The 14,045-nt window shown below is 49.0% G+C and overlaps 1 protein-coding gene and 1 non-coding gene across 3 annotated transcripts in view; both read right to left on the bottom strand.

Annotated features, from left to right (window-relative positions):
- B4GALNT3 (beta-1,4-N-acetyl-galactosaminyltransferase 3) overlaps positions 1 to 14,045 on the bottom strand; it is an 80,352-nt gene that overhangs the window by 45,838 nt on the left and 20,469 nt on the right. The gene's annotated exons all lie outside the window — the stretch shown is intronic.
- Positions 12,093 to 12,165, bottom strand: TRNAV-AAC (transfer RNA valine (anticodon AAC)). Its single transcript has one exon. It is a non-coding gene; the product is annotated as a tRNA-Val (tRNA).

Raw genomic sequence — 14,045 nt, forward strand, 5'->3', positions numbered from 1 at the left:
GCACAAAGCGGGGGACAGCCCAGCGCAGCCAGGACACCAGTTCTGTCCACGGTCTCAGCTGCTTCTCCCTTATCTGCACAGGGCGCCCCGTCCCCGGGCCCTCCCCATCCTTGGCCCAGATTCTACAGCTGTGCCTGGACACCCCCTGCTTGCCTCCTTCTCCTAAAACTCACGGCCTCCTGGCAGCTTTTGGATTTCAAGGCTCTGGGCAGCGTGGCCCGTCGTCTGTCTGCACTCCTGGCTTTTCTCTGCTCCTCTCCTTCCCAGCTCATCCCTCCTTCTCTAGTGGCCTTTCTCCAGCTTTCCTTCTCTCCCTGGGGCAGCACGGGACACTGAGCTGGGGGCCTGAGGGAGGGCGAGGAAGGAGGGCAGTGCTGGGGGTGACGGCGTGGCTGCGTCCTTGTCTTCAGCCGCTGGGCGGCAGGTTCATCCCCCTGCACGCTGGGGGCAGGCAGGGATGCTAAAACCTCACGGTCAAAGGGCTGTGCGCCCGGCCTGAGGCTGTAAGGCCGCTGACAGTACAAGGCAGGCTTAGATGTCCCCTTGGCCGAGCATCCTGGGCCACAAAGCTCTGGCAGAGCAGAACCGAAAGAAGACTCCCAGGGGAGGCACCGAGCCGGGCTGTGTGCTCTGAGCTGAGGACCACAGCGCATCAGTGGCCCATGAAGTCAAGTGAGTGGGACACAAACAAGGTCTTCAGAGTGACGACAGAGACAAGTCAGGTGCCCCTGCGGCTGGAGGGAGTGCTGTGGGGTGAGCCTGTCCCCGTTATGTCTAAAGGTAAGTGTGTGCATCTGTACTGGCCACGCAACATGCGTCTTTTTTGAGGATCACGGTGAAAACAGTTTGAGTCCCTGACACAGAAGGATCGGCTAAGATCTGGGGAAGAGGTGGCAGGCGATGTCAGAGAGCTGTTTTGCACGGAACGTCCTGTCTGAATCTGTAAACGTTGGCCTGACGCTCACTCATCACCCATCCCAAACCACTGGCCCCACCACCACACCCACTCCCCGAGCTCTCTTCCCTCTGACTCGCACTCAGCTCCACTGGGTGGGGCACGGCCACATCATCCCAGCCCAACCACAAGCTCTCCATGGGCAGCGGGCAAACTCTCACCCCTTTCTTAGCAGCTGGCAGCCCAGGCCCTGCACTGGGGGAGCTCAGCCGTAGGGGGCAGGCCCAGGTTTGTGGAGGAAGTAGGGCAACGGGGCCCCTTTAGAATCTGATCCGGCAGTGTTTACTGAAGGCTCCCGGTGTGTGTGCCAGGCACGGGGCTGGCGCTGTCACAAGCACTGTATTTACTTTTCCCGATTTTAAGGGTGAAGAAGTTGAGCTTTGCCCAACAGGGAAGCAGCAGCGAACCGAATGCGAGTCCACTTTCCTTATTAACTAAGTCGTTCCTGCCTCCATTTACTCTTCAACCGACACCCAACAGAGGCCGGCCACAGGCCTGGCCTTGCGCCCAGCAGTGAAGACACACCGAGATGGGCAGTCCCTGACCTCGGGTGAGAGCGGACAGACACATAGCATGTGAATCCGGTAAGTGCTCAGAGAAGGGCTGGAGAGACAGGGGCTGGATTTGAGACGCGTCTCGTGATTATATGGGAGAGGCCGGAGGACTAGTGATTTTTATATTTTACTTAAATTCAAGTCTACAGTGTTGGGTTTTCTCTTTCTGTCATTTCCTTTTTTTAAACAGTGAGCGGGTACACGTTACTTTTATCATTTTGAAAAGGACGCAGGTGGCTGGCGGCGCCAGATGCTGCGAAGGTGAGCAGGATGAGGCTGGAGAACAGGGGTCTGCGACCATCAGGGGCCGGTCGGTCTGCGTGGCAGGCGGTGAGGAAGGGGCAGGGCTGCTGGGGGGCAGTGCACAGAAGCCGAGTCTGGCCAACCTTCCATCTGACAAGCTCCAAGCTCTTTACAGACGTTCATTCACGGCTCCGAGCAGCAAGGAGGAGTGAGCAGTGACCTGAGGCTCACTTTACAGATCAGAAATCTGAGACACAGGCAGGAAAACACTTTGTGCAAGAGCCAAGGAGGATCTGACCACCAACCTCAGCGAAGTCCCGGCTCCCGGGGAGGCAGTCGCAGGGAGGAGGCGGGCGCCGGCCGCAGTCTGGGGCTGGAGGCTGGGAGGCAGGGCGGAGGACGCTGAGATGGCGGGGTGTGCCCCTGGGTAGGCGGTGGTAGGTGTGTAGGGGAGAGAGCAAGGTGGGCCAGGCCACGGTCTGTGAGTCACCCCACACTCCCTCCAACCCCAGGATCTCACTGCTGGGAACCAGGCAAAGCCCAGACCGCCCCAGCACCCGCCTCGTTGAGTCACTGCCCCAGTTGAGGACTTGCTACTCAGGAACTTGTTTAAACAAAAAGGAAAGATGTCACCCCTCCTGAAATAATGGGAAGGACTGTCACACTCTCCATGTCTGGCTGGGAACACCCCTCACCTCTCCACCGCCTCCCCGGACTCGATCTCCCTCCCCCGCTCTGTCCCAGCCTCTCTTCCTGAGGCTTTTTGGTCACTTCCTCTCCTTCTCCCACTGGTTTCTCCCCATCCTGCCGACCCCTTGCACCCATGTCTTGGCCTCGTACCCTGATGCCATCTTCCAAGTCACTGGGAGCCGAGCCCCAGGGCTGGGCCACCATGTCCTCCATGTGAGGGAGGCCCCGCGCTGCAGCTCCGGTGCGTGAGGGTGGCTGCAGGCAGAGGGGCAGGACAGGGGCCTGCCAGCGACAGCTGCTGCGGCCAGAGCCCTGACGAGGACAGGGCAGGGGTGCTGGGGGCCCACTCAGGACGCAGGCAGCCCCGTGGACAGGTGGCTTACACAGGGCGGGCCAGCTGGGCCCGTGCCCTGAGGGGATGTGATGGCCATAAACAGGTTCATCTGCCCGGACCGGATCTCCCCTCCTGGAAGGACACCCAAGCCTCACCCTGTGTGTCTGGTTTATCCTGAAACCCAGCAAGATGCTCAGGTTCCTCCTCTCCTTGGCCTTTGCTCTCGGCCTCTGGGGAGGCCTCAGTCCCTCCTGGGGTGGGACAAGGTGTGTGACCGAGGCAGCAAGGAACCCCAGCCGGCTGAGGACTACTTGCCGGCTCCCTCTGCCCTTGGTCAATCCTCACACCCACACAGTGTGCCTCTGCCCTGTGACCTGCTTCCTTGACTCAAGTCACCTGCTTGGACCTTAACTTTTTAGCCTCCCCACACCTGAGCTAAACATACAAGGGTCAGAAAGACCACAGCCAGGCAGGCAACTCCCGTGACGCCGGCCCCACCAACTCGAGCCTCCTGGAGGGAGAACACCAGTCCCAGCCCCCAAAACGTCCTGTCCTCAGATTTCACATTGTTGGGGTCTCGGGGCTCTGATCAGAGCACCCCTACCAGATTCTGCGTCTTCTCACCACATCAAAGCTCTGTTGCTGGGTCCCTGGATTCACTGACTTGCCATTTATTTGTGTCCCCAGCTCCGCTGTCCAGGGGACACCACTGCTGAGGTGCCGCACAGGCAGGGCAACACGCGCCCGGCCGTCCAGCGGCTGGGAGGGGCCTCTTCAAGGACGGACTTGGGAACATCCAAGCAGTTTTAAGTGTTGCCTACACTGCTGTTTGGGATCTTCTAACCCAGCCCCACACACTCGCCTTCCCTCGGTTTGTTATTTCAATCAGGAAATTTTCTTCTTCCATCAGTGCCACCGCAGCCACGCCTGCCTCTCCACCCCACCCCGGCCTGCGGTCTCACACGTGTAGGGAACCTTGCTTCCTGAGAGCCCATCAAAAACCAGCAACAGGAGTGTGGACAGAACAAAAACAAAACACGAGGACTTGGGGGGAGGGCCTAGCTCAAGTGGTAGAGCTGCATGCTTAGCACGCACGAGGTCCTGGGTTCAATCCCCAGTGCCGCCTCTAAATATAATAAATAAATAATAAGCCTAATAACCTCCTCCCTCCAAAAAACAGGGACTGTATCAAGAACAAAATAAAATCAGGAAGTCAGCGTTAAGTGGGGCCACAGATGCAGCTATTAAAGTTCACCACGGCCCGAGTGCGTGTGTGCCGGGGAGAGGCACTGGTTTGGAGCCTCTAAGGCCAGCAGAGTGTGGCCTCGTAGTGACCTGCAGTCTGCAGTGTCTAGTCTTTGGGTGGCAGTTGGACTTGGGTGGAAAGGGCGGCAGGGGAGCTGGGGAAGACAGTGGCTCATTCAAACCCACCTGTCAGTGTGAGCAGCGTAACGGCCGGAACCAGAAGAGCCATCAAACAGGAGGAAAAGCGATCTCTCTCCGGGTCAGCTGAGGGGCACCGCCAAGGTGTTAACAAGCCCAGGAAGAAGCTCCGAGGACTCGACCGGTGGCCAGGGTGGGGGGCGGGGGGCACGCACAACACTGGAGGAGGAGAAGCAGGCCTGCTCATTGTTTGGTCGCTGCCCAGGAAACCTGGGGTGGGCGCCCAGGTGGAGGGGGCAGGCGGGAAGGGACGAAGAAGCCCAGCGCCCAGGGTGGTGGTGGGGCTGAGGATCACAGGGACTGGACGGTAGGAAGCGCTCGGGGCAGGAACCGCAGACACTGCAGATGGCTGCCCTGCTGAGCCCGAGCGGAGCGACAGGGGATGCCGGGCCAAGCTCTACCAAGAACAGCTCGGCAAGACACCGGCCTTGGGAACGCTCGAGATGAGAACAGGAAGAATAAAAGGTCTGCTTCCCAGTGTGGGGACCAGGGGAGATGTGAGGATGGAGGTGGGAGGCCAAGCGTGGGAGGCCAAGCATGGCACGAAGAGGCCACCGCCGGGCTCTGGGCTCTGGGCTCGAGGAGAATGAACAGACGCAGTTCCTCGAAAGAAAAGAGAGTTACCATGTGACCCAGCAATTCCACTCGCAGGCGTACACCCAAGAGAACTGGGAACAGGGGTCAAGACAAGTATTTCTGCCCCGACGTTCACAGCAGCATGGGAGACAACAGCCCCAGGCGGATGCAGCCCAAGTGTGTCCACAGATGGACAGACAAACAACTCGTGGTCTGTCCCATAGGATGGAATATTATTCAGCCACAGAAAGGAACAGAGCGCTGATAACACGCTACAATGTGGACGAATCTTGAAACCGTTACGCTCAGTGAAACAAGCCAGTCGTAAAAGGTCACACAGTCCCTGAATCTGTTTATACAAACGATCCACAGTAGGTAAGTCCACTGAGACAGAAGCAGATTAGAGGCCAACAGGGCCGGGGGTAAGAGGAACAGAGGGTGACTACCTGAGGGATGCAGAGCCTCCTTTGGGAGCAATGAACTGTTCTGGGATTGGATAGAGGTGATGGTTGCACAACACTGCGGATGTACTAAATGTCACTGAACTGTACATTTAAAAAGGTCAGTGTTATATGAATTCACCTCAATTAAAAGGAAAATGAATGAAGGCAGTCATGGAGTCTCAGGAACAAGGCCAAGAGACACCAGAAGAGAAGACAGGAACCAGAGGTGGTCAAGGGGCCAAGTTACCACTGTTTGCTTTCCGGGTCCACCGCCTGAGAGCCTTTTCTCTGCCACAGTCCTGGACAGGTGACGTGTGACATCCACGGGCACAAGAGCTCTCAAGGAGCCAACAAACTCCCACCTTTCCTCCGCACCTCAGGGAAGCGCACTGGAACACCAGCAAGGGAAAAGGCCACGATCCGGCTTTAACTTACAGGTACACATATAAACAAAGTGTACGCTGCCAGTCAAGTGTGACAATGTATTCATGATTTTAAAATACACATCTTCATGAACATTGATATTTTTGTGATTCTTAGTAACCGAGCAGCCCCGGCTTCCATCATTTCATGGGAATACAACTCAGAAAAGATAAGGAAATTCCCCAAAGGCAAGACTTAGCCCCCAGCCGCTCTAGCAGTCAGGACCACCATTAGCCTACCCGGTGCCTTTGTGCCCTTCCTCCAGGCGTGCAGCTTGCTAAGCTGAGCTCACGCTAGATTTTGGTCTCCACTCACTCCCCGGAAGGGAAGCATTTGTGCAGTATACCACCTGCACAACTGTACACAACACCCCCGAGCACAGGCTGGAAATACAGTGCGTACTTCCCAGAGCTGACATTAGAGGTGATCCCATGTCACCGAAGGCACGTTTCAGGTCTAGGTGACTCTTCAGTTCCTTATTTCAGCTGGTGCATTTGGGGAGGGTGCACCGGTCAACTGAACCAGGTTAGCCATGAAAGTGAAGGTGATTAAGGCAAAGTCCCAGGAATTCGGGAGGAAATGAGGAACCCCAAAGAGGGTGGCTGGAAGCCTCCCCAGTAAGGTGAGCACCTAAGCCAAAACCACTCCAGAAGAGCAGTACATTAAAGTAACTAGGAGCGCGGATCCTGAAGTCAGGCAGACCTGGATCCAAAGCCTGACTGTTAACAGTTGGCCTGTGAACTCGGGGCAAGGCACTGAACCTTTCTGAACCTCAGTTTACTCATCTGTAAAAGAAAAATAATACCCACTTCACAAGGGGGCTTTCAAGATTTAAATGAGGGGAGGGGCAAGGTAGGGGCAGGGGAGTAAGAAGTACGAATGTCTGTGCATAAAATAAATCAGCCGCAAGGGTGTAGGGCACGGACAGGGAACGGAGCCAATGCTTCATCTTAAGTATGAAAGGAGCATAACCTTTACAAATTGTGAATTGCTATGTTGTACACCTGAAACATATAATCTGGTACAGCAACTATACCTCAATTAAAAAAAAAAGTCTTAGACATCAAGAGACAAAAGACAGAACAACGGGGGGATGTTGTAAATGAGCTATTGCACAGAAAATGCTTCACAAACGGCATTTCCTACCAGCCCTCCGGCACCGCGCTTCTGCCCGCGCCTGGAGCTAACACTCCAGGTCTCCCGTCCACCCCCGATCCCCTAAGCCCTAACCAAAGGGGCGGGGGGGGGGCACTTTCACAGTAGTCCCAAACTAAGTGAAGTCCGGGTCTACATCCTGTAAGTGCTCTGGTTAACGACTCTCGCTTATGGAGGAACAGACACCCCAGGCCGCCCAACACCAGGCTGCAGCCTCTGTTCCAGTTCAGGGTCCCACACCTGCCCTCAGGGGCCAGCTGCAGCTTTCGGTGTTGGTGCCACTTGCTCATTGACGTGGCTGGTGACCAGGGACCGATTTGTGGCGCTTCCTTTCTCCCTGTCTTCCTGCCTCAGCTTCCAATACTACTCATGGGTTTCTGAGGCCAGGAAAGCCACAGCCCTCAAGCCGTCCAGGTCACACCGGCATGTTGGCCTCCAAGCCCTGAGCTGTGGTCCCTTCCAGTCCCGCAGGGCTGCTATGGAGCAGTGGGAAATGGGAGGCAGGGAGACGCAGAGCCCAAGGACTCCTGAACCCCCGGCTCTCAAATGAACGCAGCCCTTGAACGCAAAGAGCTGGCTGTTCGGAAGGCTGGAGCCGCGTGTGAGCCCGCTGACTGACGGCGCTAAGGTTCCTCCCGCTTTCAAGTAGGAACAGTAGGCCCTTTCCTAGAGATGACCCTGCCCACAGGCGGAGTGACCGGTGGAGAAGTGCAGTCCAGCTGCCCGACACGGGCGCTGCGGCGGCGGGGCCGGCGGTTCCCGGAGATGCAGAAGGCCCGCCGCCCACCTCTACCGCCACTGCTACTCTTACTGTTTTTTAAACTTCTTCCAAATCTTGACGACTCAAGTTTTAACGAGATAGAAAATGCACTCGAGGCGATGTTAAAAGCTCAAAGAGAAAGGCAGGAAACACTAAGGAAAGTGGCTGAGATAATGACACAGTTTTTAAAGTCTTGACAGACAGAGTGCAGAATTACTGAAAGCTTTCCCTCCATGATCAAAACAACATCGCATCTCAACGTTGCACTGAAGGTCTTAGCAACCACAGTAAATCAGGGAAAAAAAAACAGGCACAATGACAGGAAAGGAATGAATAAAACTGCCAGTATTCTTAATTCAAAGATTATGCCCTTAGAAAACCTAAAGCAATTGACAAGCCATTAGAATTAATGAATTAATCAGCAGGGCTGCAAGATACAGGGTCAAAATACAAAAACCAACCTTATTTTCTACATACTATCAATAAACAATAAGAAATTGAAAATAAAATTTAAAATAGCAATATTTACAGAGCATCATAAAACCTCTAATATATTGGATTAAATTTAATGAAGTATGTACATGGACTTGACATTGAAAACCACAAACCACTGTTGAGAGAAATTAAAGAAGGCCTACACAACTGAGAGAAATATTCCATTTTTATGACTTGGAAGACTCAGTAGTGGGGGGTGTCCATTCTCCCCAATTTCATTTCATTCAAAATCCCAGCAGACTTTTTCTAGAACGTAATGAGCTAAAATGATTCTAAAAATGTTTGGAAGGCGAAAGGGCCTTAAATTGCCAGGACAATCACAGAGAAGAAGGGAGCTAGAAGGCTTACTTACACTGTAAGATCTCATAATTCACAGTAAAGCAACAGCAACTAAGACAGTGTGATCTGGGCACCACATTTGGACTGTCTGAATAGTCCAGCAGAGAGTCTGGAAACACACACACACAACTGATCTTCAATAAAGACTCGATGCAATTCAACTGGGAAAGGAAAATAAGGAAATCCTTTCAACAGTTAGAACACGTAGATATTTGCATGGAAAAAATTAACCTTAATCCATATCTCACACCATATAAAAAAATTAATTCAAAATAGATCACAGACCTAAAGTGAAAAACTAACTTTCTAGAAGAAAATATACCCAGAAGATTATTTCTTCATAACCTTGGGATAGGCAAAGACTTACTACACGAGACGTAAAGGGCACTACTGATAAAAGAAGAACAATTAATTGGACCTCATCAAAACTAAAAACTGCTCATTAAAACACAAAGAAAAAGCCTGACAGTGTGGGGAAAATGTGTTCGACAAAGGACTCACATCCAGAATATAAAAAAATTCCTACAAGTCAGTAAGAAGACAACTCAATTTAAAAATGACCTAAGATTTAAATAATTCATGAAGATATAGGAAGAGCCAACAAGCAAACAGCAAGCTCCTCACCTCACTGGTCACCCAGGAAATGCAAAATAAAAGCATGAGATACCACCTCCTACCCACTTGAATTATTAAAATTAAAAGACTGGTAACATCAAATGTCGCAAGGATGCGGATGAACTGTGACGCTTACACCTTGGTAGTGAGAACATAAAACGACACAGGGGAGGGTGTAGCTCAGTGGTACAGTGTGTGCTTAGTATGCACGAGGCCCTGGGTTCAACCCCCAGTGCCTCTCTGTGTATAAAAATAAATCTGGCTACCTCTCCCCTCCTGCCCTGCACACCCCGCTGCCCTGGCCGAAGAAGTAAAATGATACAGATACTATGAAAACAGCTTGGTAGTTTCTTACAAAAGGTAAACACATACCTACCCTATGACTCAGCAATCTGCTCTTACATACCCAAGAGAAACGAAAGCCTATGTGTATACAAAGTGTTGTACAAGAAAGTTTATAGCAGTTTGACTCATAATAGGCTAAACTGGAAAGAACCCAAACTCCCATCAAGAGAAGAATGGATAAATAAATTGAGGCTTAGCCAAAATACAGAATACTACTCATCAATTAAAAAAAAACAAAAACAAACTTTGATGTAAGTGCACAAATCTGAAAGCCATTTCTAGTGAAAGGGCCCAGACACAAGAGTCCATTACCGTATGACTCTATTCATATGCAGATCTTGATGGGGTCATGTCTTGATAAACCCGTGGTAAGTTGAAAATATCATAAATCAAAGACGCATTTAACACACCTGACCTGCCACATATTATAGTTTAGCCTAGTCTACCTTAAACTCAGTGCTCAGAACACTTACATCAGCCTACAGTTGGGCAAAATCATCCACCACAAAGCCTATTTTTTAATAGTGTTGACTATCTCATGCAATTTATTGGGGACTGTACTGACAGTGAGAAACAATGATCGTCTGGTCCAGGATGGTTCTAAGTGTATCGGCTGTTCATCCTCGTGATCTCGGAGCTGCCCAGCATCACGAGAGAGGCTTGGAGCACATATCGCTACCCTTGGAAAAGATCAAAATTCAAAGTATGGTTTCTACTGAATATCTATCACTTTTGCACCATCATGAAGTCAAAAAATTAAGTCAAACCATCATAAGTCTGGAACGTCTGCATGAAGTTCAAGGACAGGCAAAGCGCATCTGTTAGAGAAATCAGGATAGTGGCTGCCTGGGAGGAACTGACTGAAAAAGGGCTTTATTCACCGCCCTAAAACTCCTCTGCGCTCTGCTTACTCATGCCTCCCTCTGCCCTAACCCCTGGCAATTACCGAATTGTTTTTACTGTCTCCACAATTTCACCTTTTCCAGAATGTCAAATAGTTGGAATCATACAGCATGTGGCCTTTTCAGACTGGCTCCCTTCACTTAACAATTCACATTTAAGGTTCCTCCATGTCTTTCACAGCTTGACAGCTCACTGCTTCTTAGTACACTGCCTGGATGCACCAGTGTACTGACCTATTCACCTGCTGAAGGACATTTGATTGCTTCCAAGTTTTGGTAATTACAAATAAAGCTGCTATAAAAAGCTGTGTGCAGTTTTTGGTGTGGACACAATTTTTCAGCTCCTTTGGGTAAATACCAAGGAGAAGGATTGCTGGAGTAGATAGTAAGAGTATGTTTAGTTTTGTAAGAAACAGCCAAACTGTCTTCCAAAGTGGCTCTTCTATTTTGCATTCCCACCAGCAATGAATGAGAGTTTCTGCTGCTCCACATGCTCACCAGCATTTGGTGTTCTCAGTGTTTTGTGATTTTGGCTATTCTTACAGGCATGTAGTGGTATCTCACTGTCGTGTTAACTTGCGATTCCCTAACATCATATGATGTTGAACATATTTTTCATATGCTTACTTGTCATCTGGATGTCTTCTTTGATGAGGTGTCTCTTTGGGTCTTTTGCCCATTTTTAATCAGGCTATTCTTTCTCTTACTGTTGATGAATTACAGTCCAATGTCAGGTGTCTCTTGCAAACATCTTCTCCCAGTCTGTGGCTTGTCTTCGCATTCTGTCGACCCCGATTTTTTGCAGAGCAGAAAATTTCAACTGCACTGAAGTCAAGTTTATCAGTTCTTTCTGCCTTTGGTGTTACATCTGAAGCCACCGCTGCACCCACGGTGAGACGGTTTTCTCCTATGTTATGTCCCAGGAGGTTCATAGCTTTGTGTTTTGGATTTTGTGATCCATGTTGAGCTGATTTCTGTGAAAGGTGTAAGGTCTGTCCTAGATTCGTGTTTTTGTTTTGTTTTTTTTTCTTGCATGCGGATGTCCAGTTGTTCCAGCACCATTTGTTGAAAAGACTATCTTTGCTCCATTGTGTTAGCTCTGCTCCTTTGTCAAAGACCAGTTGACTAAATGTGGTTCTGTTTCTGGGCTCTCTGTTCTCTTCTTTTGATTTATTTGGTGACTTCTTTGTCGATACCACATTTTCTCGATTACTACTGTAGACTGACAGTAAGTCTTGAAGTTGGGTAGTGTCAGTCCTCCAACTTCACTCTTCTCCTTTAACACTGAGTTGATTATTATGAGTTTTTTGCTTCTCCATATAAACTTCATTTTTTTTTTTTGGTGGGGGGAGGTAATTAGGGTTATTTATTTATTTATTTTTAGAGGAGGTACCAGGGATTGAACCCAGGACCTCGTGCATGCTAAGCATGCGCTCTACCGCTTGAGCTATACCCCCCCACCTCGCCTCTCCATATAAACTTTAGAATCTTGTTAATTTCCATAAAATAACTTGCTGAGATTTTTCACTGGGATTGCATTGAATCTATACATCAAGTTGGGAAGAGCTGACATCTTGACAGTCCTGAGCCTTTCTATCCATGAACTTGGAATCGCTCGCCATTTATTTAGTTCTTCTTTGATGTATTTCATCAGTTTTGTAGTTTCCCTCGTAATTCTTGCACATATTTTATTAGACACAAGTATTTCATTTGGGTGGAGTGTTTTAATATAAATGGTAATGTGTTTTTAATTTCTTTTCTTTCTTTTTTCTTTTTTTCTTTCTTAGCAGGGGAAGGTAATTAAGTTTATTTGTTTTCAGAGGAGGTACTGGGGATTGAACCCAGGACCTCGTGCATGTTAGGCAAGTGCTCTACCACTGAGCTATATCCTCCCCGCAATGTGTTTTTAATTCCAAATTCCTTGTTCATTACTGGTATATGGGAAAGAGGCTGAACTTTTGTGTATTAATCTTGTACCCTGTAACATTGCTATACTTGCTTGTTAGTTCCAGTTTTGGGGGATTTGTTCATTTTTGTCAATTCTTTCACATTTTCTACATAGGTGGCCTTATCACCTGTGAACAAAGATGGTTCTGTTTCTTTCTTCCCCACCTGTGTACCTTTTATTTCCTTTTCTTATCCTATTGCATTAGCTAGTACTTGCAGTATAACGTTATCTGTGAAACATAAGAGATTTTATTTTACTTTCATGTATTCATTCTCCAGTGCTCTTCCTTTCTTTATATAGATCTAAGTTTCTGACCTATATAATTTTCCTTCTCTCTGAAGAAATTCTTTTAACATTTTTTGCAAGTATACTGGTAATAAATTGCCTTAATTTTTGTTTGTCTGAGAAAGCTTTTCTTTCTTACTTTTGAAGGATAATTTCACAGGGTACAGAATTCTAGGTTGGTGATTTTATCCTCTAAACACTTTAAATACTTCACTCTCTTCTTACTGGCATGGTTTCTGAGATGTCAGATGTATTTCTTATCTTTGCTTCTCTTTAAGTGAGATGTTTCCCAACCTGTCACCCCCAGCTTCTTTCAGGGTTTTTTCTTTAATTTTTTTAAGTTTAAATCTGACTGAGAGAAGGGGATTTATCTTGCTTGGTGTTGTCCGAGCTTCCTGGATCTGCAGTTTGATTTCTGACATTAATTTGGGGAAATTCTCAGTCATTATTGCTTCAAATATCTCTTCTGTTCCTTCCTCTCTTTACACATGTTATACCTTTTGCAGTTGTCCCACAGTTTTTGGGTAGTCTGCTCTGGTTCCTCCCTGCCTCGTCTTTCAGTTTTGGAAGTTTCTATCACCATCTCCTCAAGCTCAGAGATTCTTTCCTTGGCATGTCCAGGTTACTAACGAGCCCACCAAAGGCAGTCGTCATGTCTGTTGCTGTGGTTTTAATCTCCACCATTTTTTTAATTCTTAGAATTTCCATCTCTCTCCTTACATTATCCATATGTTTTTGCATGCTGTCTACTTTTTCCATTAAAGCTCTTAGCCTATTAATCACAGATTTAAAGTTTCCTGGTCTGGTAACTCCAACATTTCCACCATTGTCTGACTCTGGTTGTGATAGTCAGTCTCCTCCAACCGTGTTTTACGTCTGGTAAACCTCTACTGAAAGGCAGACAGGATATGCTGGGTAGACGTGCTGCACTGCAGTAAGAGGTCTTTAGGGATGGGACAGTGAGGTGTGGGGGAGGGGAGTGTTCTCCAGTCCCACGACGAGGTCTCAGTCCACTGGTGAGCTGCTGCCTGGGACCCCTACTTCACCGTGCTTCGCACTCCCTGCCCTTTGGTGGACAGCATGGCTAGAGTGGGCTGGAGTTGGGTATCTCCCTTCCCCCAGGTAGGCCAGGCTCTGGTAAAACAGCTCCTCCTAGGGCAGACCTTGTTAAGATGAACAGAGGGTACAGCTTAGCATGCATGAGGTCCTGGGTTCAATCCCCAGTACCACCATTTAAAAAAAATTTATATATATATAAATAAACCTATAAATATACATATATATATATATACCTAATTACTCACCCACCCCCCAAAAAAGAACAAAATGCTCTGGCACATTTCAAAGTGAGTCCTTTCCCTTCCCCCTGCCAGAAGCATGAGGGAATTTTCCCCAGTATTCACTGTAGGCGAATGAGGACTTGGTAGAGCTCCGGGAGGTAAAAACTCACGGAAGTGTAAGGCTCCCCTCCATCCCACCCCACCCCCCCATGACTGGGCCCCCTGAAGATTTTGGTTTTTTGTTTTGTTTTACTGAGATG

This window comes from Camelus dromedarius, chromosome 25, assembly GCF_036321535.1.
Source record: "Camelus dromedarius isolate mCamDro1 chromosome 25, mCamDro1.pat, whole genome shotgun sequence".
Classification (NCBI taxonomy): Eukaryota; Metazoa; Chordata; class Mammalia; order Artiodactyla; family Camelidae; genus Camelus; species Camelus dromedarius.